Source organism: Rhineura floridana, chromosome 3 (genome assembly GCF_030035675.1).
Source record: "Rhineura floridana isolate rRhiFlo1 chromosome 3, rRhiFlo1.hap2, whole genome shotgun sequence".
Lineage (NCBI taxonomy): Eukaryota > Metazoa > Chordata > Lepidosauria > Squamata > Rhineuridae > Rhineura > Rhineura floridana.
In genome coordinates this window covers 213,541,988-213,566,880 of record NC_084482.1, presented here as the reverse complement: position 1 = coordinate 213,566,880, position 24,893 = coordinate 213,541,988, and the positions used below count along the sequence as shown (strand labels likewise).

General features: G+C 43.3%; 1 long non-coding RNA gene across 1 annotated transcript; it reads right to left on the bottom strand.

The window, feature by feature from the left end:
* Window positions 1-805: 805 nt before the first annotated feature.
* LOC133382446 (uncharacterized) lies at window positions 806-23,312 on the bottom strand. The gene is made up of 2 exons (XR_009761970.1): window positions 23,266-23,312; window positions 806-1,668 (listed from the first exon to the last, which is right to left on the bottom strand). It is a non-coding gene; the product is annotated as an uncharacterized LOC133382446 (long non-coding RNA).
* Window positions 23,313-24,893: the final 1,581 nt, after the last annotated feature.

Below are 24,893 nucleotides of genomic sequence, written 5' to 3'. Positions count from 1 at the left end.
CAGGCAGGTGGTTTGAGGAGACTTCGACCCTATCTCCACGGCCATGCCAACACCAATTAGTTGTGGTATTTATTAAGGTTGCATCCTGTTTCCACCCACAACTGTCTTTGGTGCCGCTATTTCCCAAACCTGCCCCCCAGAGGGCAGCACAAGGCGGATACCCCACAAACACTTTGGCAACCACAATGCGCCTTGGGACACATGACGTTCCATTTGATGAATCTTATATTCTTTGTGTGGGATCCCTAGGTGCAGAATGTTCCAGATGAAACTGAAAGTGTTTTTAATGTTTTGTGTGTGTTTTAAAATTTGTATATTTGTTCTTATTGTTTTTAATTGCTGTAAACTGCCCAGAGAGCCTTAGCTATGGGACTGTATATGAATGCAAGCAAGCAAGCAAGAAATAATGGAACACAATGTCAAAGCACATTCATCCATTGAGGATCAGCTTAGAGAATGCTAGAGGGAATCTCTTTCTAGAAATGGTGATGCCTCAATCCAATTTCAGCAACAATCCTGAGAGGTACCTTGACATTGAGGGGAAATAGTTGGACTAAGCTCAGCTCTGGTCGTAATATCTGAGGAAGGAGAGTTCAACCCAGATGTTTAATCCTTTTGAAAAGGGTGCTGGAATTGAACTTTGAGACCTTACTCAAACAGGGACCAATCACTAAGACTTTACCCTTTTAGTGTTGATAGCTCTATCTTTCCTAAAATCACTTCTACCTTGAGCAATCCTCACCCAACCGGAATCTAAACCTGATTGCCCCAAAGGAGTAAAACATAAGAGGACCACAACAGATCGTTTTGATGCAGATAGATGAGGTTTATTGTAGGGGAAAGAGGAGTGTAGGGAAGCCTTTCCATGTTGAGCAGCTTCAGAAAGGTGAACAATACATTTTGTGCAGAAGAGTGAAATGACAGATGAATGAGGAGTAAAATGAGACAAGGCATAAGTACACAGAGAATGACAGCTTCTCAGGAAAATGGAAGCATCATAAATCTTGCAGACCTGAGGAATATTCAGAGATACATCAAAGAATGAGCAGTGAATTTGGGATCCCTTGAATTTTGGTCAGAATGCCTTCAGGTTGGCTTGAAAGAAAGGAAGCAAAAAACTCCATATCGAAGAGAGTTGGAGGGAAACCTGAGAGGTGCTTTGAGCAGGCAGGTGTAGGTATGAGTGACAGATGTGATGATCCAGTCTGCTCTTGTTTCTCTGGATGGAGAGGCTCAACATTTCTGGCACCAAAACCCATACAATCATCACCTGTGAATCTATTTTGTGCAATTCGGGTACCGTTCTGTTCCATTCCTGTGATGATCATGTTCCCATTCAATGAAGGGGTGATCTTGTTCCGGGATTGTAAAGAAATGAGCATGGTTGCATCAGTGGTGGCAAATGAATTTGAGACCAAAGTTGAGGAAAGCTAAAACCTGAGGACCCTCCATATCTCTGCTCCGGTTTGTTGCTCAGGAGAAATGGGGATGTGCCAACTTCCAAAATTGATGTGGGGACTCGACCAGACAGGAGAGGATTCAGGTATGGTCCAGTGGGATAGCGATAATCCTCATGAATTGTAAATCTAAAGGGCAGATATATTCTCCCTGATGGGATCACTTCCATCACTCTGATGTTGATAGATGACTTTCCAGTCGAGAAAAAATCTGGGGGGAAAGGGAGTGGAATCATTTAAGCTTGTGAATGTTGACGTGCACTTTAATACTTGTTTGATTTTCATTATTATTATTCAATTTATAACCTGATCTTCCTCCGAGAAGGAGACCAGGGCAGTAACAAAAACACGAAAAGCACCCTAAAACATATGAAAACAAAACATCTTAAAAAACACATTGAAACAGCTTTAAAAACTAATCAAGTCCAATCTTATTTTAAGAAGATACCCAGCTTTAAAAATATTTTGAAAAGCAATTCCAAGACAGACTCAGACTAGGAAGGCATCTATGTAAAAGGCTTGTTGAAAGTGGAAGGTCTTCAGTAGGTGCCGAAAATATAACAGAGACTGCGTCTGTCTAATATTTAAGGGAAGCGAATCCCAAAGGGTCGGTGCCACCACACTAAATGTCTGCTTCCTATGTTATGCTGAACAGACAGCAGCAAGGGCAAGGCAAGATTGCACTGGAGGAGGGAGCTCTTTGGCATTCACTGGATGGGGGTGCGGTGTGGTGGAGAGCAAGGAGGTATATTGGTAAAGCGTTGGAGCCTCTCTTTTCCTTCCTGTGCAAGGGTGTGGTGTGAAGTATCACAGGAGTGGAAACTGGTGACATTTCAGATTGAGACCCACAGGGGTTCTCCTGGATGAAAAATGTAATACTTTTCAAGTCTGTACAACAGTATTCAAAGGGAGTAAGTAGGGGTGGTGAAGGTTGCGGTTGGCAAAGGTCACCAAAAGACGTCACCTTTCACACACCTCCAATGTTGACTGGTGGAGTCTGCTCTCCAGCATGGACTTGTGAGAAGACATCCTCGTCATGCTGGCAGAGATCGCTCCCCCAACTGACTTGTGTAAGGGAAAGTGGGTGGGTGGGGGTAGAAACACAGTACCTCCCATTTTAAATGTGGGGGCATCTGAGTCCAGCTGGAGATGCGCTGTTAAAGGTTCAGTCCAACTCGGACATGTGAAAGCCTCACTTGAATCACCCCATTCCTCTTGCAGAGCATGCAGTGCACAGAACTGATGCCCACCTCTCATCATGAATTTCTTGCCCCTGGATTAGGTCATAAACTAAGGATAAAACAAATCCATCACACTGTTCCTGCAACAATCATATGCTTACATTTTCATTTTCATGTCCTATGGCAAGGGGAGGGGGTACAGCACATACCTGCCTCACAACACACATGCTCCAATGGTGATTTCTACTGCTCCTCTTTCCATTCATCTAGGGCATGCCTGCTAACTCACTTCTCTTCCTCTGATTTTCTTGCTTCCCTCCACCTACCCTTTGGCCAGTTCCCTCCCCTCCAGCACCTGCTCTGGAAACCCCCATTCTCTGGAATCCGAGTCAGAAATGACTTTTTGCAGAACCATTGGCTGTGTGTTCATCACCTGTGGCTAATAATGTGAATCCCATCAGGTGTTCATTGTAGCTGCAAGAACACGGTGACTAAGTTTCCCTACATTAAATTCAATGGGGCTTACTGCATGGTTGAATGGGTTTCAGATTGCATCTTGAGGCAGTGTAAAAAGCCTCCTGCTTAATATTGGAAGGTGAGGGAGATATCAAATGGCTAAATTGTGTCAGCAAATGCTAATCCCTAAAGGGCAGGAAGGCAGGGGTCTCAAAGCATGTCTTGCTTTTACAGAGAGATTAGGGCTGCCTCTCCGTGATGGGTTCCTTTCAAAATGCCTCCTGTATTTTTGGTTGACTCCGTGATGGAAATATGTATATATATATAAATATATATATGCAGTGATCCTCAGTGGTCTGAGCTGCGTGTGTGCCAGTATGTGTTTTTATGTAAATAGCAGGCTTTTACCCTGCATTTCGACCACTGAGATATGACTTAGCACATTGAAAAAGCTACGTTATAGAAATGCATAGTAGATAGGAAAAGTATACCTAGTTCTAACTAACTAACTAAATTGGAGGTGCAATGCCCAGACTTGGGTATTGCCCTCATGGCTCAGGAGAGAGAGCAAAGTCAAAGTTGTCTCCTCTCTCCTCGAACAGAAGAAGAAGAAGAAGACAAAGGAAGGAGGGGCAGGTCAGCTTCCCTGAGTATATCAGTTTAGAATGGAAGAAAGTTCGGTAGAGAAGAGCACAGGTAAAGGTAGGCAAACCTAGTCAGCTGCAGGACCCTAACTCTCTCTCCCTTCTAGAATACAAACAAAAGAACCCAAACAGGAGTTGCTCTTGCCCCACATCCAGCAACTCCTTTATTTTGTAGAGCAGAAACAGCCTCCTAATACACCACTCTTTTACCATCAAAGATTTTCCTTTGCTTGTTGTTTGGAAGATGCAAACTGGAGCGCTCTGTGCCCACATAAAGGAAGCTTCCATATCGCTTGCAGATATTCCTAGATTGACAGTGAAATCCTACCTATGCCTACTCAGAAGCAAACCTCATTGAGCTGAATGGAGCTTGCTCTAGGTAGGGATGCCCATTGCTAACAACGGATTTGATGCCACTGGATCAGGTCACACACCCAGGTAGAATGAAACATATCACACTGTTCCAGTGATCATCATGTTCTTCCATTTTTACGGTGAGCCACACCAAGTCTGTCAGTCGAATCTCAAAATACCCTAGTTTTCTCATTTGCCTCTTCCCAAATTCAATTTCCCAATCTAATATTCCAAACAAATATGATGTAGAGGCACAGAGTGCCTTCACATCCTTTTCTCAGAAAGGATTTATGAAAGACAATTTACCAACAGCAGGAAAAGGTGAGCCCCAAAAATCATGGGGCGCCAAAAGACACTGGTGGAAATAACTGAAATGGTGAGAGCATTTATACTATTTCCCGACTTCCATATATTGCATCAGCACTGTTCTTAGAAAACATTTGGATCATTAAGGTATTAAAATCTTAAGAGCACACTGGAAATCCAGCCCAAGACAAGATTGGGACAGGATACAGCATCAACCTGTCTGCTGTAATTAACAACCTAATTGATAGTATTTTAATAGGAAAATGTGACATTCTTTTCTTTGATTATATCCCATTGCTGGTGTACCATTTCAAGATGCTGAATGACACTCCAAAACACTTTAGCTATATAGTTTCATTAAAAATAAATGTGCCTGTAGGAAGTCCTTAAAATGCCAACTCAGGATGTCGATATCAGGACGTTGCCAGGAGGCTGTTGCTATCCTTAACCAAGAGGGAGAGTGGCACTGTGCCATCACTGAACTTCCACCACATCTGAATCTCTCAGTTAGCAGCAGTGGCTCCATGTAGGAAGCCAAGTGAGCAATGGCACGTCACTCTGTCCCACCAAGTGCTACTGGAGTTAAGTCTTCCCCATCCAATGGAGACCTCCCACAAATCTTTGCAGAGATGGAGGTGTACTCCTGGAAATTTAGTAGTACTGTGTCGTACAGAGAGATGCAAAAATCTGTCAGTTATGTTTCCCTCCATTTCTCATTTTTCCAGTCTTAAATTCACTTCTCCAGGTTTCAACAGTAACAAAAATTCCCAAACATTTTCCTGTGAATTTCTCCAGTTGACACTAATGTACACAATTTTGCAAGAGATTCCCTTCGCACAATGCATATTTGCATGTTATTTTCTTGCATGTATTCATTTTGATGACAGTTTCCCTTCACATAATTGGTATTCGTAAAACACTGGTTGGTTAGACTGCATAGAAAAGAACACAGAGAAGTGGGGATTTTGAAATATGGCCGTGTTTCAGTTCTCATATCATTTTGGGAAATGTGAATTTGATAAATTCAGCATTAAAGGTGAATTGAGTTGAGTTTCTCAGCCATTCCTAGTCAGAGCTTGGAAAAGTTGCTGGCCGGGGCTGATGGGAGTTGTAGTTCAAAAAAGTAACTTTTCCAAGCTCTGTCCCTAGTCCTGTTCACTTTAGTCTTGTCCTTTCCCTTTGTCTCTGCTCGAAACATTTTGGATCACAAGGACTCTAAAAACTAAGGAAGAGAAGGCTTCCAATTTCCCCCCTTTTCCCCCTTACGCTAATTGGCAAGTTACAGGAACCCTGTGCCATCATGCATCTAGCATGACTTCTTCAATAATCTCCTGTATGTCCCCACCTTCCTTCCAATACCGGAGGGAACTGGTGAATACCAACAGGTGAGATTGATATATCCAAAATCCATCATTGTAAGAGAAATGGACAAATAAAACCATCATCATCAACAACAACAACAACAAAACAACCTAGATCAGATTGAAAATCAAGGTACCATTGAAGATCTTGTTCTAACGGCATCTGCTAAAAATCTTGCAGATATTTCTGGCACCTTCTGGTCTTGGTCTGCACAAGTAAAACCACATCAAAGTTAGTTGAAGGCCCTGGGAAGGATAATGTTACGGCACGTGCTCTTGGGAGCCTGAGTGTGTGAACTTGCCACCCACATGGCCCATGAAACACACCTCCTTGAGAGGAGGGGGATCTTTTGCTAGGGATAAAAACAAGCAGGTTGCCCTGAAAAGTGACTGAATGGTGCGTATATAACCCCCAAATGCAGGTCCAAACCAGAGTAAAGCAAAGCTTTCTTTTATTGAGAAAAAGAGAAGGATAGCATTACAAAGTTACTTTCGTGAGTGGCAGCATTAATCATTAATATCCTAACCCATTCATAACTTTAAACTAAACAGATCAAAGAACCCTATTACTATAAAGAGTGACAGGTAGGAGAGATCAGGGCCGGCTCCAGGCATGCGGGGGCCCTTGTGCATCAGCTTGTCGTGAGCACCGGTGGGTGGGTGGGTGTGTGCACGCACACACACCCTGTGCCCCCTACCTGTCTAGTCTTTACCATTGCCCTTAATGAAGATGGCGGCCCTGGTTTCCCTACGGGGAATGAAGCCTCCACCACCATCTTTGTTGATGGCACACATGCGTGCTATGCGCACAGATCTCTCCCATCGATTAAGAAGGCGGCAGCGGCTTCAGTACCTTAGGGAAGCTGTGGCCACCATCTTCATTAAGGGCAATGCTAAAAAGCCGGCTGACAGGTAAGGGGGGGCATGGGGGGGCATGGATCGCGGAAGGGGAGCAGAGAGCCCCTCAAGGACTGCTCAGGGGCTCCTGTAGATCCAGAGCCCTCGGGCCAGTGCCCAACCTGGCCGCTCTTTAGAACCGGCCCTGGGAGAGAAGACCTATCCTAGACCCGGAATGGGCAGATGAATGCAGCTGGAGAGAGGTATAAGACCTCTGAACCAAAACCATGAAAAAATCTCTTATTCTCAAGGTTTGCACCGAGACCCTGACTCTCTCCTCGGATCTCTCCCTGCAGTCCTGCCTTGAGAGTGTTGTTTTAGAGTGTGGCTATACGTGTTGGAGCGCAGACCACCATTGCCCCCCCTTCTCCTCTCCTTCTCAGCTTCTTTTCCTAGATTCAAGCCTCCGTCTTAAAAATACTTTTTCTCTCTTCCCCTCCTGCCATGGAGGGGTCTGAGCATCTGGTGAGTTTGTGGTGTGTGTGTGTGTGTGTGTATGTCTCTTGCTGACCCTGAAAAACTTAGGCTACTTTCTTTGGACAATAGGACTATTCTACTGTGCTGGAGGGAACTCTGCCAAGGAGAACATTTATCCAGTCGCTCTTAGTTAATTTTTGTTTCTTAACGCTCCCTTGTTGTTCTTTGCACAACACCTCTGGAACACATAACCACCCATACCATTCTGTGTGTGTGTGTGTGAGAGAGAGAGAGAGAGAGTGGGGGTGGGAGTTATAGTTCCCGACCTTGAACCTCCTGGGTTCCACTTGAACCAAAATGGAGTTAGGCTATCAAAAGTAACAATAACAACAGTGGAGTAATCAGCTCACTTCTCAAATCTCTAAGGAAAGGACAGAATACCATTACATGGGCTACTGTTCCAACACTACCAACTCTACATGGGCATACACCATTTTACAGTGGAATTCTTCTACAACGCCCTTTTAATATGACTGATGATAATCTGTTCAATCTTGCTCTAGGAAAAGCTCTTTTACATTTAATTGATTCATTAATTTTGTAAATACGGTCCCAGTGAATTCAGATGACTAAGCGGAAAACTGTTACACTATGGGCAGAAATTTCTTATAGCAGCCAAATTGCTTTGTTGTTCAATGTCATAGAGGTGCTCTTTTATGAGAACTCTTGCTTTGTTAGCCCCTAAGATTGCTGCGGTGTTAAACCATAAGAGCAAAGCCTTAAGGAGATGCCAAGTATGTCTGCACTCTGCAGAGACATGGACCCGGACAAGGCTGAGTTGGCAAACACCACACCCTCCACGTGAAACTTTGCAGTCATCCAGCAGTTGTTATGGCTCTGAAGCAGCAAGGACAACATGAATGATGCTCAAAAGTCATTGACGAGAACGCCGAGACTCCCAAAATGAAATAGAAGACAAAAGGTACTTATCTCTTAGATCAAAATGAAAGGGAATGTTCTTGGAACCCAATCTATGGGACTCCCAGCGACCTGGGCTGTGATTGCAGAGATGCTAATTAGTATGAACTAAGCTGGATGCATGCAAAGTTTGCTCTTTGGGAGGGTGGATCAAGCTGCCGAAGGTCTGAAAGAAAACATATCAAAATCTCTGCCCCAGAAGATCTTCTTAACACTGTTATTCACCAACTCTTGTCTCCAGAATCTCTGAGAGACGACCATGTCTGCACTTTTCACCCTCTCCTGCAGGAACTGCTAGAAACTTTTCCTCTTTTTTTAAAAAAATAAATAAATACATGAATAAATATTCCTTCCATGAAAACCATGGATCTAGTTGAAATTTGTCGTGCTTAATCCACTCTGGTCAGAAAGTGGCAAACAGAAGCTCTAAAAACAGTTTAGAATATCATACAAACAGAAGTAAAACACTGATATGTTACCAAAATGCAGAGAATGTCCCCTTGTCATCCCTTCATAGAGCTCTGAATATTCTTCAGGCCTGCAAAAGTGATGATGCTTCCAGTTTCCAGGCAAGGACTGACTTGCTTGCATATCTTTGCAAAAATTTATAATGGTGGAAGACCATTCACATGAGCTACCCTTGACCCTGGGATGCAACCCTAACCACAAGTGAGAATCATGTCATGGCTTGTTAATCCACTCATCCAGTAGTGTAGTGGCAAATTCGGAACGGCCGGGTCCCTGCATGATAGTCACAGCCACACCCCTCCCTCTGCCCCTTTTTTGCTGCTGGGTTGAGAATGAGATCCTTGTTCATGCCTTCTCCCACATCAACAAACGCTGTAGGAGCCAATCAGCATGAAAGGAGAGAGTGTTAGCTACTGAAGAAAGTCTTCAGAGAATTGGTGACATTCAAGTGGTGGACATCTTAGAAGGGCTGGTGTGAGACTGAATCAACTTACTTGGGTGTGAGTTCATTTGTAACAGCTAAAGAAATTGGTTAGGAAGGTTAATGCTGACATCTAATCAGACTCCCATGTGAAAATTTGTTTTTAATTGTGCATTGACACACCAGAATAGAAGGGAATTAGGGTGTGAAATCTGGAATAGGACACCGATGCACAATTCAACTTTCTATAAAAATAAATGGGAAAGTACAGAAATTATTTTTGGAGGGGAAGCATCTTAAAATTATTTATTTGAGGGTTTTTTTCAGAAAAACACCACAATATAACAATATTGGAAAGGTGTTGCTTGAAATAATTGAAAGGAGACACAAGAATGACCATGGGAACATAGGATTTATAGTCTCATATATGACCACGGGAATATATTATTAAGAACATGGATTCTGATGTACAGAAAAAATATGGACTACCTATGTAATGAGAAATTTCTATCAGAAATCAGGATTAAGCTAGGACTGGGGAGGGCTGCTATGAGAGAACTAGAAAAGGTCCTGATATGCAAAGATGTATCACTGAACAAGTCAGGATTATTTAGACCATGTCATTCCCAATTTTTATGTATGGATGTGAGAGTTGGACTGTGAAAAAAGCAGATAAGAAAAAATTCAACCCATTTGAAATGTGGTGTTGGAGGAGAGCTTTGTGCATATTATGGACTGCAAAAAAGATAAAGAATTGGGTGTTAGAACAAATTAAACCCGTGCTATCACTAGAAGCTAAAATGATGCAACTGAGGTTATCATACTTTGGACACATAATGAGAAGACGTGATTCACTAGGAAAGACAGTAATAGTGGGAAAAACAGAAGGGAGTAGAAAGAGGAAGGCCAAACAAGAGATGGATGGATTCCATGAAGGGATCATAGTATAACACCCTGCCTTGAGTTTCTGAAAGAGCAATCTCAGCACCATCACTGCACATAAATAGTTATACTCACCCAATATTAACACAAACTCAGTGTTTTGCATACAAACATTCTGTATGCATTTGTCAATGGTTCTTGTCACCAAATGTGGAAAATTCCAGTTCATCTTCAATGGTCTCAAATGCAGAACAGCTGAAATTATCCTCTAGTTTCAATAACCTGCATATTTGAAAGTCACCACCATCCTATTCCAAAGGGTTCATCAAACCTGTTCATTATTTCTCAAGAAATTATTATTGTTAAATTTTCTACCTCTGCCTTCCAGAGAGAGCCGAGGAAAGCAAACAATAGACAGAACACACACAAAAAACACTGAAAACATCTCAAAAACAATATATAATAAAATCATATTAAAATATATTTTAAAAAAGAAGTAACTATCTATAAAAACAATTTTAAAAGCATTTCCAACACAGACACAGACTGGGATAAGGTCTCTACTTAAAAGGCTTGTTGAAAGAGGAAGATCTTCAGTAGGCACTGAAAAGACAACAGAGATGGAGTCTGTATAATATTTAAGGGGAGGGAATTCCAAAGGGTCGGTGCCACTACACTCAAGGTCCACTTCCTATATTGTGCAGAGTGGACCTTTGGATAACTTGGTGTCTGCAGGAGGCCCTCACCTGCAGAGCGCAGTGATCAACAGGATATGTAAGGGGTAAGATGACCTTTCAAGTAACCTTGTCCCAAGTTGTGTAGGGCTCCGTACACCGAAACCAGCACCTTGCTTTTAATTTCTTCATGTATCCTGGCAACTACAGCATCAAAACCATTGAACCCTTGACCCATGAATCTTTGAATTGGGTTTGAAATATTTTCAATTTCATTTGCACATGACCTTCCTGTCCTCTAAGAGTCAGCAGAATAATATGCATGTCTCTTCAAAAGTGATTCCCACAGAGTTCAGTGGGAACAACACACATCTATATATATGAAGGGACCTCTCAGAAATCCTGGGTTTCTTCCTTGTCACTGCAAACGCTGTATCACCTGTATGTCCCTCAGGGAGACAGCTACCTTCAAAAGCAATAGGGCAAGCAGAACATGTTACATCAAGCCCAAGGTCACCCTGAGCTAGGAGCCAAATCCTAAAAGAACCTATATCTTAGGAGACAGATCCTAGGAGAAGGAAGCCTATAGAAAGCTAGTTTTCAACACCACCCTAGCAGGAAAGCTTCAGGGGACACTGTAAACAAGGCTAAATTCCACTCGGAGAGAAGGGGGAAAAGGAAACTCCACCGACACATACAGGGAGAGAGTCAGCTCAGTCCTTGCTAAAAAGGGCAGCTTCAGCCTTCCTGAAACACAACCACAAGCTCTGTTTCCCTAGGTTAAAGAAAGGTCAGGCTGTTCTAGGTGGGAAAACAACAAACAAAAAAGACTTGCCTGGAAGGTGCAGCCCCTTACTTAGATTAAAAGCAGCCAAAAACTTAAACAGCCCTGCCCCTTGCTATGGAAGGAAGCCTGCCTTCCTGCCTTCAAAGGAAGGAAGTCTGAGATAATCCTAAAGAGGTAAGCCCCAGCTGATAGTTGAGCCATCAGCCTCAAGTAACACATCATTGGCTGGCAGCAGTAGCTGGGAGGAACCAGCCACACATATAAAGTCAGAGCACCCTAGCGAGGGAGCCTGCTCCACGAGCTAGAGGGAGCCCCAGCTGATGAAGCATCAAGGCCCCAGCTGACAAAGCATCAAGGCGAGTTAAGCAGCAGAGCGAAAAGAGGGTAAGTAGCTCCCATTTATTCCATTATTTAATTGAAGTAAAACAGCTCAGAGCAATAAGTAATAAGGGCAGCCCAAGGTCACCCTGAGCTAGGAGCCAAATCCTGAAAGAACCTATATCTTAGGAGACAGATCCTAGGAGAAGGAAGCCTATAGAAAGCTAGTTTTCAACACCACCCTAGCAGGAAAGCTTCAGGAGACACTGTAAACAAGGCTAAATTCCAGTCGGAGAGAAGGGGGAAAAGGAAACTCCACCGACACATACAGGGAGAGAGTCAGCTCAGTCCTTGCTAAAGCGTCAAGGCCCCAGCTGACAAAGCGTCAAGGTGAGTTAAGCAGCAGAGCGAGTTCGGCAGCAGGGCGAGGAGGCCAGGGCCCCCCACTGTGCCCGTCTGTTCCCTGACCTCAACTAAACCGCAGTCTCCAACCCATTGATGTAATAAACCTTAAACAAAACTATGCAGGTAAGAAGCCAACAGGGGTGTGGGGGCTTTCCAGTGTTTTGCACCGCCTGCAGCATGTACGACTATCTGCCTGTTGGACAGAAGTCATGGGTGTGCTCTCGGTGCAATGAGCTCCTGGCTCTCCGGGAACGACTTCATTTCCTTGAGGCCAAGGTGGCGGACCTGGAAAAGCTGAGAGAGGCAGAGAGGTGTGTGGAGGAGGCCTTCAGAGACGTTATAGCTGTGTCCCACTCCAACGATGATAGCTCTCCTGCTATCATGGACAACGATGGTCTCGGGGAAGGAGAGCATCCAGCTGAGGAAGAGGGAAACGATCCCTTAGAAGGGACCCATTCCTTGGGGGATGAGCAGCTATCCTCTTGTGCCGAGGATATATCTCCAGGGGGTGGAGGGATCCTTGTAGTGGGTGATTCGATCATTAAGAACATAAACAGTGGGGTGTGTGATGGGCCTGTAGACCGCAAGGTGTTTTGCCTGCCTGGTGCGAAGGTTGCGGATATCGCCCGTCATTTAGATAGTTTGGTAGACAGTGCTGGGAAGGAGTCAGTGGTCGTGGTGCACGTTGGCACCAACGACATGGGGAAATGCAGCCGTGAGGTCCTGGAAGCAAAATTTAGGTTGCTAGGTAGGATGCTGAAAGCCAGGACCTCCAAGGTGGCTTTCTCTGAAATGCTACCGGTTCCACGCGCAGGACCAGCCAGACAGGCCCAGCTTCGCAGTCTCAATGCGTGGATGAGACGATGGTGTCGGGTGGAAGGGTTCGGATTTGTTAGGCACTGGGGAACATTTTGGGACAAGCCGGGCCTGTACAAAAGGGACGGGCTCCACTTGAACCAGAATGGAACCAGACTGCTGGCACTTAAAATTAAAAGGTAGCAGAGCAGCTTTTAAACTGACTGAGGGGGGAAACCCGACAGGAGCTGAGAAAGGTCCGGTTCGGAATAAACCTCCCCCCTGGGATAAAGACCAAAGAAATGATGAAATTTTAAAAGGGGTAGGCCTAGAAGTAGGCATTGTGAGAGCAGGGGCACAGGATATAAATTCAGAAGAGCAAAATTACCACAGGCCTAACCACAAGTGCCAAAGACACTTGAAGAGAGACACTGCTTACAAGTGCCTGTACGCTAATGCTAGGAGCCTCCGAACCAAGATGGGAGAACTGGAGTGCTTGGTCTTAGAGAAGAGCATTGATATAGTGAGCATAACCGAGACCTGGTGGAATGGAGAAAACCAGTGGGATACGGTTATCCCTGGATATAAACTATATCGGAAGGACAGGGAAGGACGTATTGGTGGCGGAGTCGCTCTATACGTGAAAGAAGGCATTGAATCCAGCAAGCTCGAAACCCCAAAAGAGGCAGACTCCTCCACAGAATTGTTGTGGGTGGTGATACCGTGCCCCAGGAGGGACTTAATACTGGGAACGATCTATCGTCCCCCCGATCAAATTGCTCAGGGAGACCTTGAGATGAGATATGAAATTGAGGAAGCATCCAAACTAGGAAATGTGGTAGTAATGGGTGACTTCAACTACCCGGACATAGACTGGCTGCGTATGTGTTCCAGTCATGACAAAGAAGCAAAGTTTCTAGATATTCTAAATGACTATTCCCTAGATCAGTTGGTCATGGAACCGACCAGAGGGATGGCAACCCTGGACTTAATCCTCAGTGGGACCCGGACCTGGTGCAAGATGTAAGTGTTGTTGAACCGATTGGGAGCAGTGACCACAGTGCTATTAAATTAAACATACATGTAACTGGCCAATTGCCAAGAAAATCCAACACGGTCACATTTGACTTCAAAAGAGGAAACTTCACAAAAATGAGGGGATTGGTCAAAAGAAAGCTGAAAAACAAAGTCCAGAGGGTCACATCACTCGAAAATGCTTGGAAGTTGTTTCAAAACACTCTATTAGAAGCTCAACTGGAGTGCATACCACAGATCAGAAAAGGTACCGCCAGGGCCAAGGAGATGCCAGCATGGTTAACGAGCAAAGTCAAGGAAGCTCTTAGAGGCAAAAAGTCTTCCTTCAGAAAATGGAAGTCTTGTCCGAATGAAGAAAATAAAAAAGAACATAAACTCTGGCAAAAGAAATGCAAGAAGACAATAAGGGATGCTAAAAAAGATTTTGAGGAGCACATTGCTAAGAACATAAAAACCAACAACAAAAAATTCTATAAATACATTCAAAGCAGGAGACCATCTAGGGAGACAATTGGACCCTTGGATGATAAGGGAGTCAAAGGTGTACTAAAGAACGATAAGGAGATTGCAGAGAAGCTAAATGAATTCTTTGCATCTGTCTTCACAGTGGAAGATATAGGGCAGATCCCTGAACCTGAACTAACATTTGCAGGAAGGGATTCTGAGGAACTGAGACAAATAGTGGTAACGAGAGAGGAAGTTCTAAGCTTAATGGACAATATAAAAACTGACAAATCACCGGGCCCGGATGGCATCCACCCGAGAGTTCTCAAAGAACTCAAAGGTGAAATTGCTGATCTGCTAACTAAAATATGTAACTTGTCCCTTGGGTCCTCCTCCGTGCCTGAGGACTGGAAAGTGGCAAATGTAACGCCAATCTTCAAAAAGGGATCCAGAGGGGATCCCGGAAATTACAGGCCAGTTAGCTTAACTTCTGTCCCTGGAAAACTGGTAGAAAGTATAATTAAAGCTAGATTAACTAAGCACATAGAAGAACAAGCCTTGCTGAAGCAGAGCCAGCATGGCTTCTGCAAGGGAAAGTCCTGTCTTAGTAACCTATTAGAATTCTTTGAGAGTGTCAACAAGCATACAGATAGAGGTGATCCAGTGGACATAGTGTACTTAGACTTTCAAAAAGCATTTGACAAGGTACCTCACCAAAGGCTTCTGAGGAAGCTTAGCAGTCATGGAATAAGAGGAGAGGTCCTCTTGTGGATAAGGAATTGGTTAAGAAGCAGAAAGCAGAGAGTAGGAATCAACGGACAATTCTCCCAATGGAGGGCTGTAGAAAGTGGAGTCCCTCAAGGATCGGTATTGGGACCTGTACTTTTCAACTTGTTCATTAATGACCTAGAATTAGGAGTGAGCAGTGAAGTGGCCAAGTTTGCTGACGACACTACATTGTTCAGGGTTGTTAAAACAAAAAGGGATTGCGAAGAGCTCCAAAAAGACCTCTCCAAACTGAGTGAATGGGCGGAAAAATGGCAAATGCAATTCAATATAAACAAGTGTAAAATTATGCATATTGGAGCAAAAAATCTGAATTTCACATATACGCTCATGGGGTCTGAACTGGCGGTGACCGACCAGGAGAGAGACCTCGGGGTTGTAGTGGACAGCACGATGAAAATGTCGACCCAGTGTGCGGCAGCTGTGAAAAAGGCAAATTCCATGCTAGCGATAATTAGGAAAGGTATTGAAAATAAAACAGCCGATATCATCATGCCGTTGTATAAATCTATGGTGCGGCCGCATTTGGAATACTGTGTACAGTTCTGGTCGCCTCATCTCAAAAAGGATATTATAGAGTTGGAAAAGGTTCAGAAGAGGGCAACCAGAATGATCAAGGGGATGGAGCGACTCCCTTACGAGGAAAGGTTGCAGCATTTGGGGCTTTTTAGTTTAGAGAAAAGGCGGGTCAGAGGAGACATGATAGAAGTGTATAAAATTATGCATGGCATTGAGAAAGTGGATAGAGAAAAGTTCTTCTCCCTCTCTCATAATACTAGAACTCGTGGACATTCAAAGAAGCTGAATGTTGGAAGATTCAGGACAGACAAAAGGAAGTACTTCTTTACTCAGCGCATAGTTAAACTATGGAATTTGCTCCCACAAGATGCAGTAATGGCCACCAGCTTGGATGGCTTTAAAAGAAGATTAGACAAATTCATGGAGGACAGGGCTATCAATGGCTACTAGCCATGATGGCTGTGCTCTGCCACCCTAGTCAGAGGCAGCATGCTTCTGAAAACCAGTTGCCGGAAGCCTCAGGAGGGGAGAATGTTCTTGCACTCGGCTCCTGCTTGCGGGCTTTCCCCAGGCACCTGGTTGGCCACTGTGAGAACAGGGTGCTGGACTAGATGGGCCACTGGCCTGATCCAGCAGGCTCTTCTTATGTTCTTATGTTAAACAGAACGTCACCTGCAGGTCCTGGAATATCCCTGAGTCATCGAATGCAAAAGACCAAGACGTCTTTCCATGAGGATTTTTTCTTAAAAAAATGGAAAATTGCTGCTGAACTGTTGTGAACTAAATGTAAGATTAGAAAAATGAGAAACTCAGAGGACCATCATTGACAGAATCTTCAATCCCTATATATGAAAAATCTCAGAATGTTTCCAGAAAATACTTTCTCAGGTTTTTCCCCCCCTCAGCTCAAGTTTGAACATCTTAGCTAGCTGAGCATTCCATACCCTGGAACACCATTCCTCTGAATTCTATCATCACATATATGCTGATCATAGTATAAGATCCTGCCTTGGTTTCTGAAAGAGCAATCACAGCACCATCACTGCACATCAAATGTTATACTCTTGTGTTGGGTTAGCGGGACAGACTGGGGATTCTGTTATTCAGTTTCAAATACCAAAATCCCAAGCAAATATGCTCCAGAGGCACAGAGTACCTTCCCACCCTCTTCTCACAAAGCATTTATGTAAAGACAACTTACCAACAGCAGGAAAAGATGAGCCCCAAAAACTGCAGCAAGCCAAAAGACACTGGTGGAAATAGCTGAAATGGTGAGAGCATTTATACTGTTTCCCGACTTCCATATATTGCGTTAGCACTGCTCTGAGAAAACATCCGGATCATTATAATTTTAAGAGCACATTGTAAATCCAGCCCATGACAAGATTGGGACAGGATACAGCATCAACCTGTCTGCTGTAATTAACAACCTAAATTATAGTATTTTAATTGGAAAAAGTGACATTCTTTCCCTTGAAGTTATGCCATTGTTGGTGTACCATTTCAAGATGCTGAATGACACTCTGAAGCACTTTAGATATATAGTTTCATGAAAAGTAAATGTTCATCTAGAAAGACCTTAAAATGCCAACTGTGGATGTCGATATCAGGACGTTGCCAGGAGGCTGTTGCTATCCTTAACCGAGAGGGAGAGTGGCACTGTGCCATCACTGAACTTCCACCACGTCTGAATCTCTCAGTTAGCAGCAGTGGCTCCATGTAGGAAGCCAAGTGAGCAATGGCACGTCACTCTGTCCCACCAAGTGCTACTGGATTTAAGTCTTCCCCATCCAATGGAGACCTCCCACAAATCTTGTGCAGAGATGGAGGTGTACTCCTAGACATTTAGTAGTACTGAATGATATGAAGGAGGGAAATCCCTCTAAATGCTTTACAAAGAATATAAAATATAAACTGAAATCAGAGCTTGGAAGTAACTCGTTATATTTAACGAGTTACTTATAATTCGTTACAATTTTAAATAACGAGTGGGTAATTCCATTACATTTGGCAAGTAACGGAACGACTAGTAATTTCCCTACTTTTCAGCTGCAACTCTAACGTTTCCACGTTAGGTTGCACGTTACTTGGGGGCGGGAACAAGGGGAAGTCAGCTCCTGGCTGTGATTGGTGAACACAAGACATGTGCCTCGCACTGATTGGACCTCTGCGCAGACTCTCTCTTCCCTCGTGATCTGTGTTAGGATGCACGAGGGAAGAGGTGAATAGGCTGAGAGGACAAAATGGACGCCGGAGGAAAAAGCCAGGGCAAGGACAATGGAGGAGAAGGCAGCAGCAGAATGACGAAGAGCTGTGGAGGTGAGTGACAATGATTTGTGTGTGTGTGTGTGTGTGCCCCCCCCGCAGCACCTTCTGCCTACTCAGAGCAGAGTAGGAACTTCGGCCTAGAGCTTGGAAAAGTTACTTTTTTGAACTACAACTCCCATCAGCCCTAGGCAACGTGGCCACTGGATTAGGCTGATGGGAGCTGTAGTTCAAAAAAGTAACTTTTCCAAGCTCTACGCTTCCTTCCCCCCTTTTTGAACTCTCCCCCTTGTTCCCATGCATACATGTGTGCTGTATTTATCCAGACAGAGCACTCCTGCCTTTTAAAATGCCGGCTAGCTTTTTATTGTATATTTATTTGAACTCCATCTTTCTTTTTATTTGTATTTTTGTCCTGTTTAATCACAAGACTGAATTGTATGTGGGACAAAAACTGTCTCAGTAATAATAATAATAATAATAATAATAAAAATAAAAATAAAACATCATTAGGCGTATAAGAAATGGCTTAAGGCTGATTTTTTTGTTCTTGGCAGAGATGAGGTGAGAAGTAGGGTCCTTGCAGCTCCTCCTCTCAGTCCCCCAGCTCTCAAACTCATGTTCTGTGAGAAAGAGAGAGATTCCCAGTCCCAGAGAGAGACAACTCCTGTAAACCCCATTGTCATTTGAATTTGGCTAATGAATGCTTTATTCTTTCATCAGAACTTTAGCAGTAGTACTAAAATATTAATAAAAAAGAAAAGGGAAAGAAAAAATACTTTACATACATCATTCAGCTGTATTTGCTAATTATAGATATAGATATAAAAGATAAACGGCATTTTGTCAAAAGTATTTTTGTCTACATTTTATACCTCATCCTTGGTTTTCCAAGCTTGGCATGGAATGCTTCTCATACAGAATTAATTTGAAATGCTGCATATTTATTATCATAATCATCATATTCAAAATAAAAAATATATGTACCGCCTTCAAGTTGATTCCAACTTATGGTGACCCTATGAATAGGGTTTTCATGAGGCTGAGAGGCAGTGACTGGCCCAAGGTCACCCAGTGAGCTTCATGGCTATGTGGGGATTTGAACCCTAGTCTCATTTTGTTCTCACAACAACCCTGTGAGATAGTAGGTTAGACTGGTCCAGGCAGGGTTATTCAGTGAGCAAAACTGATGCAAATAGGATCTCTTTTAATTGTGCTATCAACCTGCTTACTTCCACTCTGACTGGGGGATCTTGCAGCATGAGGAAGAGATGGGGGCACATCACAGCTGAAGTTCACCCATATAGGAGCATTATCTCTTGTTTATTACAGAGACGCCTGTTGCAGGTTTTGCTGCTGAGAGCAGCAGTCAGTTAGTGCGGCTACTTGAGTCACAGCTTGTTGATCCTGAGGAGGCAAAACTAGAAAGTGAGGTTCAGAAAGGAGGCCCTGTGCATGAGGAGGAGGAGGGCATGAAGCAGTGCCAGTTGCCCACAGCCACATCTGCAGAAGAGCAAGTACCATGGTTTGGCTTTGAGAAAGCTTGTACATTTGTGAGCCAGAGTGGGAAAAATGTTGTGGTACGATGCAATTACTGCCTTCCAAGGATCAAAAATCTGAGATCAGCTGTTTCCTCCTCATCCAATGTGAAGAAACATTTTGAGGTAAGCCTTTGTCATGCTGGTCCTCAAAGAGTGTCCATTGTCTATTTATGTTTAAATTGTGAAGTTCCTCTTCCATTTTTTCTTGGATTCATGCTTTGTTCTTCTTCCTCAGAGGGCACACCCTGAGAAGCTGAGAGCAATTGAAGAAGCAATAAAGGCAAGGAGACGTGGCCTTCCTGAACCAATGCATGACACCCCTCCTCCCAAAATGCTGAAGCAGCAGCAGACAACCCTTGAGAGGTGGGGATCTGGCAGGGAGCCTGTCACCCAGAGCAATCTCGACAGGAGAATCATTGATTTCATTGTAGAGGAGACATTACCACTTCAGACTGTGGACAAACCATCACTCATTAATCTGGTTCGCATTGGACTCCCCAAAGATCTCACCATCATATGTGCCAAGACTCTGAGAGACAGAATTGAGAAGAGAGCATGCCACATGAGAGAAACTCTTGCAAACCGAATGGGTGCTGTGGCATATATAGCAACCACTGCAGATTGTTGGACCAATGGCAAGAAGAGTTACTTTGGGGTAACAGCCCACTGGATCAACCCAACTACCCTGAAACGTGAGGTCGGGGCCTTGGCTTGTAAGCGTCTGAAGGGGCGCCATACATACGATGTCCTTTCAAAAGCACTGCATGATGTACATGTGCAGTACAGGATCCACAACAAAGTTATGTGCACTACTACAGACAATGGCTCCAACTTTGTGAAAGCATTCAGAGTTTTCATGGCCAAAGAACCAGTGGAAGCTGCAGGCACCAGTGACGATGATGGTGATAACCAGGAGGAGGAGGAGGCTGAGGTGGAGTTTGTGCCTATCTGTGAGATCCTGGACACAGGACCTGAGGCAGAGGAAGAAGCTGCAGACTCAGGAGAGGATTTTGTTTTACCACCACACCAGAGATGTACTAGCCACACCCTCAACCTTGTGGCAACACAAGACATAGAGGCCATGCTTTCTGACTCCTCCAGAAGTAGTCTTCTTGGTCCTTTCAAGAAACAGTTTCGTTCCTTGATGGGAAAGTGCAGCAAGTTGTGGTCCAAGCAGAACCAGTCAGCCCAGATTGCTGAGTATATCCATGCGCAATGTGGTGTGTATCTGAAGGTACCGAATAAGACCAGGTGGAATTCCACCTTTGATGTGTTGAAGCAACTACATGAGCTCCTGTCAACTGTGCCACTAAAAATGCATGCCATAATGGACCGCTGCTCCTTGTCCAGGATCACAGCTGCTGAGATTGAAGTGGTACAGGAATACACAGAGATTATGGAGCCACTAGCCCAGTCCCTAGATATCCTGCAACGGGAGAACGGCATGTTCATGGGGTATTTGCTACCAACGCTCTGCAATCTGGACCGCAAGTTAGAAGGACTGGAAAACAAACCTGAGAGGTACACATACTGTTTTCAGCTGCTGAGAGGTGTGCGCGAAGCCCTAAGAAAGCGGTTTGCAGCTATCTGGGAGGACAAGAGGCTTCTTCTGGCAGCCTGCCTACGCCCTCGCTTCAAACTAGATTGGCTGGAATCGTGTCAGGCCACCACCCATACCAACAAGTAAAAACATTAGGGAAGCCCTTTGGGTGGATTACTCCAAGGGAAATGTTGTCTCAAGGGAGGCATCAGAGGGCTTAAGGTGGCAGGCAGGGGCTGGTCCTTTTCTTCCTGGGGCTCCTCATCACAACCTTGGGTTGCTGCAGGTAATCCTTAAGGGTCTGCTGTGCTGCCCCATGAGTGTGGTGACTTGGTCACCTTCCTACCTTCCATGTCATCATCCACAGGCTCAGGCTGGACCCTGAACCAGGGGACATGACAAGCATCAGGAAATGAAGAGCAGATGATGGTTTCCTAACATATATGTGTTAACATATCCTCTCTCTTTCTTAGATACACAATGGAAGCCTTGCTGAAAGCTGAAATAAAGATGGGTGTACTTAATGAGGACAGTGATCAGTCTTCAGATAAAGACCAGGAAGGAGATGACTTAGCAGATGACTTCTTTAACTTTCTGCAAGAAGTCAGCAGTGCACACTGCTGAGGAGGAACTGGTGAGGTACCTGAGGTCTCCCAGCAGGGAAGTGTCATCACTCCATGGCTTTCCACGTGTGCTGCGGTGTTTTTTGCAGCACAATACAGGCATGCCTTCAAGCGCCGCAGTAGAACGCCTGTTCAGTACTGGTGGCAACGTAATGACTGTAAAAAGACATTCCTTGTCTGACATGCTCTTTGAGCATCTTGTTCTTTTGAGACATAACAGAAACATATTATAAAAGCATTTCAAGTGTAAAATTTGATTTCAAGAGTTGGGGTATCTCCATTGCTTGGGGGGATGTGAGATTCTGTTATGCCATTATGTTAATCTTATGGATAATTTTTTTAATTCTACTACCCCCTGTGTGTGTGTTTATTTTTAATATTGTTTTAGGCTTCTTAGATGTGCAGCAGCCAAGGCCAGCACCTTGTAGGAGTTTTTTTAAAAAAGTAACTGAAATGTAATTGTAGTGATTACTTTTGAGAAAAAGTAAAGTAATCAGTTACTTTCAGAGCAATTGTAATTGTAACGGCAATTACTACTTTTTGGGGCCAAGTAATTGTAACTGTAATTTATTACTTTTTAGAAGTAATCTTCCAAGCTCTGACTGAAATTCTCAATCAAAGTCAACATTTTTGAATGTATAGTGTGCTAGAGTTTCACATTATTAAAACAAGACAGTGCCTTAGCCCTCCCCCGCACTCTCCTACCACCTTTTGCCCTCATGCCCCACTTTTTTTGAGGGGAAGGGATGTTTACAACATTTTCATTTCTGACGCTCAGTCGTTTGGCATGTTTTCCAGTGTTAGTGTTCCTTTGCTCAGATAAGTGTTCAGTTTTGGTCCTCTGAAAATGGTTCTGTTAGGGGAAAGTGCGCAAATAAATAGATGTATGAGTCAAAATTACATATGAGTTCCTGCTGGGAGGAAGGGCGCAATATCAACCAAATAATAAATAAATAAATAAATAAATAAATTAAAATGTGCTCATTAGGAGAAATTTGCACTAATATACAGGAGAATTTCCATGAGGACTTTTTTTTTTAAGAAATAGAAAATTGCTGCAAAAATGTTGAGAACTAAATGTAAGGTTGGAAAAATGAGAAACTCAGAGGACCAAAACTGACAGCATTTTCAATCCCTCTATATGAAAAATCTCAGAATGTTTCCAGAAAACGGCTTCTCAGAATTATTGCCTCAGCTCAAGTTTGAACATCTTTGTGCACTGGCTGAGCATCCATACCCTAGAACATCACTCCTCTGAATTCCACCACCACCTACATGCAGATCATGGTATAAGGGCCTGCCTTAGGTTTCTGAAAGAGCAACCACACCACCACCACTGCACATACAATGTTATACTCGCCCTATGTTAACAGAAACTCTGTATTTTGCATGCGGACAATCAGTTTGCATTCGTCCATGATTTTTGTCAGCGAATGGGGAGAATTCCAGTTCATCTAAATGGTCTCAAGTCACCTGGTCCCAAGCTGTGTAGGGCTTTGCACACCAACACCAGCACCTTGTTTGTTATTCCTTCATGTATCCTGGCAACTACAACATCAAAACCATTGAATCCTTGACCTGTGAATCTTTCAAATATTTTCAATTTCATTTGCAGATGACCTTCCTGTCCTCTAAGAATCAGCAGAATAATAGGCATCTCTCTACAAAAGAGATTCCCACGGTGGGAATGTGTATATATACATACACTTACCTAGAGTAGGAAGAGCAGATATTCCAGAGACAAGAGTTGGTGAATGACACTGTTAAGAAGACCTTCTGTGGCAGTGACTTTTATATGTTTTCTTTCAGACCTTCGACAGCTTGATCCACCCTCCGAAAGTGCAAACTTTGCACGCATCCAGCTTAGATCATACTAATTAGCGTCTCTGGAACCACAGCCCAGGCCGCTGGGAGTCCCATAGATTGGGCTCCAAGAACATTCCCTTTGATTTTGATCTAAGAGATAAGTACCTTTTGTGTTCTATTTCATTTTGGGCGGCGTTCTCGTCAATTACTTTTGAGCATCATTCATGTTGTCCTTGCTGCTTCAGAGCCATAACAACTGCTGGATGACTGCAAAGTTTCATGTGGAGGGTGTGGCGTTTGCCAACTCAGCCCTTTCCTGGTCCATGTTTCTGCAGAGTGCAGATATACTTGGCGTCTCCTTAAGGCACTCCTCGTATGGTTTATCACCACAGCAATCTAAGGGGCTAACAAAGCAAGAGTTCTAATTAAACTGCGCCTCTATGACATTGAACAACAAAGCAATTTGGCTGCTATAAGAAAATTCTGCCCATAGTGTAACAGTTTTCTGCTCAGTCATCTGAATTCACTGGCACCCTATTTACAAAATCTAATAATTCTTAAATATAGAAGAGCTTTTCCTAGAGCAAGATTGAATATACTCCCGTCAGCCATAGTAAAAGGGCATTTTAAAAGAATTCCAGTGCAAAATTGTGTATGCCTATGTGGAGATGGTAGCATTGAAACAGGAGCCCATGCAATGCTATTCTGCTCTTCCTAGAAAGTTTTGAGAAGTGAGCTGATTACTCCATTGTTGTCATCTTTCCCAGGGCCTTCAACTAACTTGTATGTGTGTTTTTGTGTTGCAGACCAAGAGGAGAGGTGTCAGAAGTGCCTGCAAAATGTTTAGCAGATGCCATTAGAATGACATCTACAGTGGTACCTTGAGTTTTAATCTGATATAGGTTTTTTGGTTTTTTAGTTGATGGTTCATTCATTCATTCATTCATTCTTTATTCGACCAATAGGTCAGCTTAAAACATAGTAAAATAAAACATACATGTAGCAATATGCTATATGGCATTTTAGTTAATACACAGTTTTAAATTTGAACATTAATGATTAAAAAGGTATAAAACATTAAAAGACTTTGATTTGTTAATTGGTTTCTATAAAATCAAAGTTAAACCTTAAGTAACTGTATTAATAACCATTTATTAATTTGTTTATTAATCATTAAATAACATAACATAACATCCAAGGATTAACTATAACCTATTATGTGGAGCTCTATTATTTATTAAGGAATCACCATATTTAACACTAAATATCAACCAATATATCAGATTATGATTTTTCCTTTTCAGTGAGAAAGGTTTTTATGATATCAGATCGTAAGTTTTGTACGGCTACACTAAATTTTGCTACTTGGTTCGTTATTTTAGAGGACGTATCCCCAAGGAGATATTCCATCTGATCAGATTCAGATTTATAAGGAATGATCGCTAACAAAGGAGTAATCATTTCTTGTCTTAAAATCTTGTAGAGAGGGCAGTGGAGAAGTATGTGTACATTGTTCTCCACTGCATCTTCGCC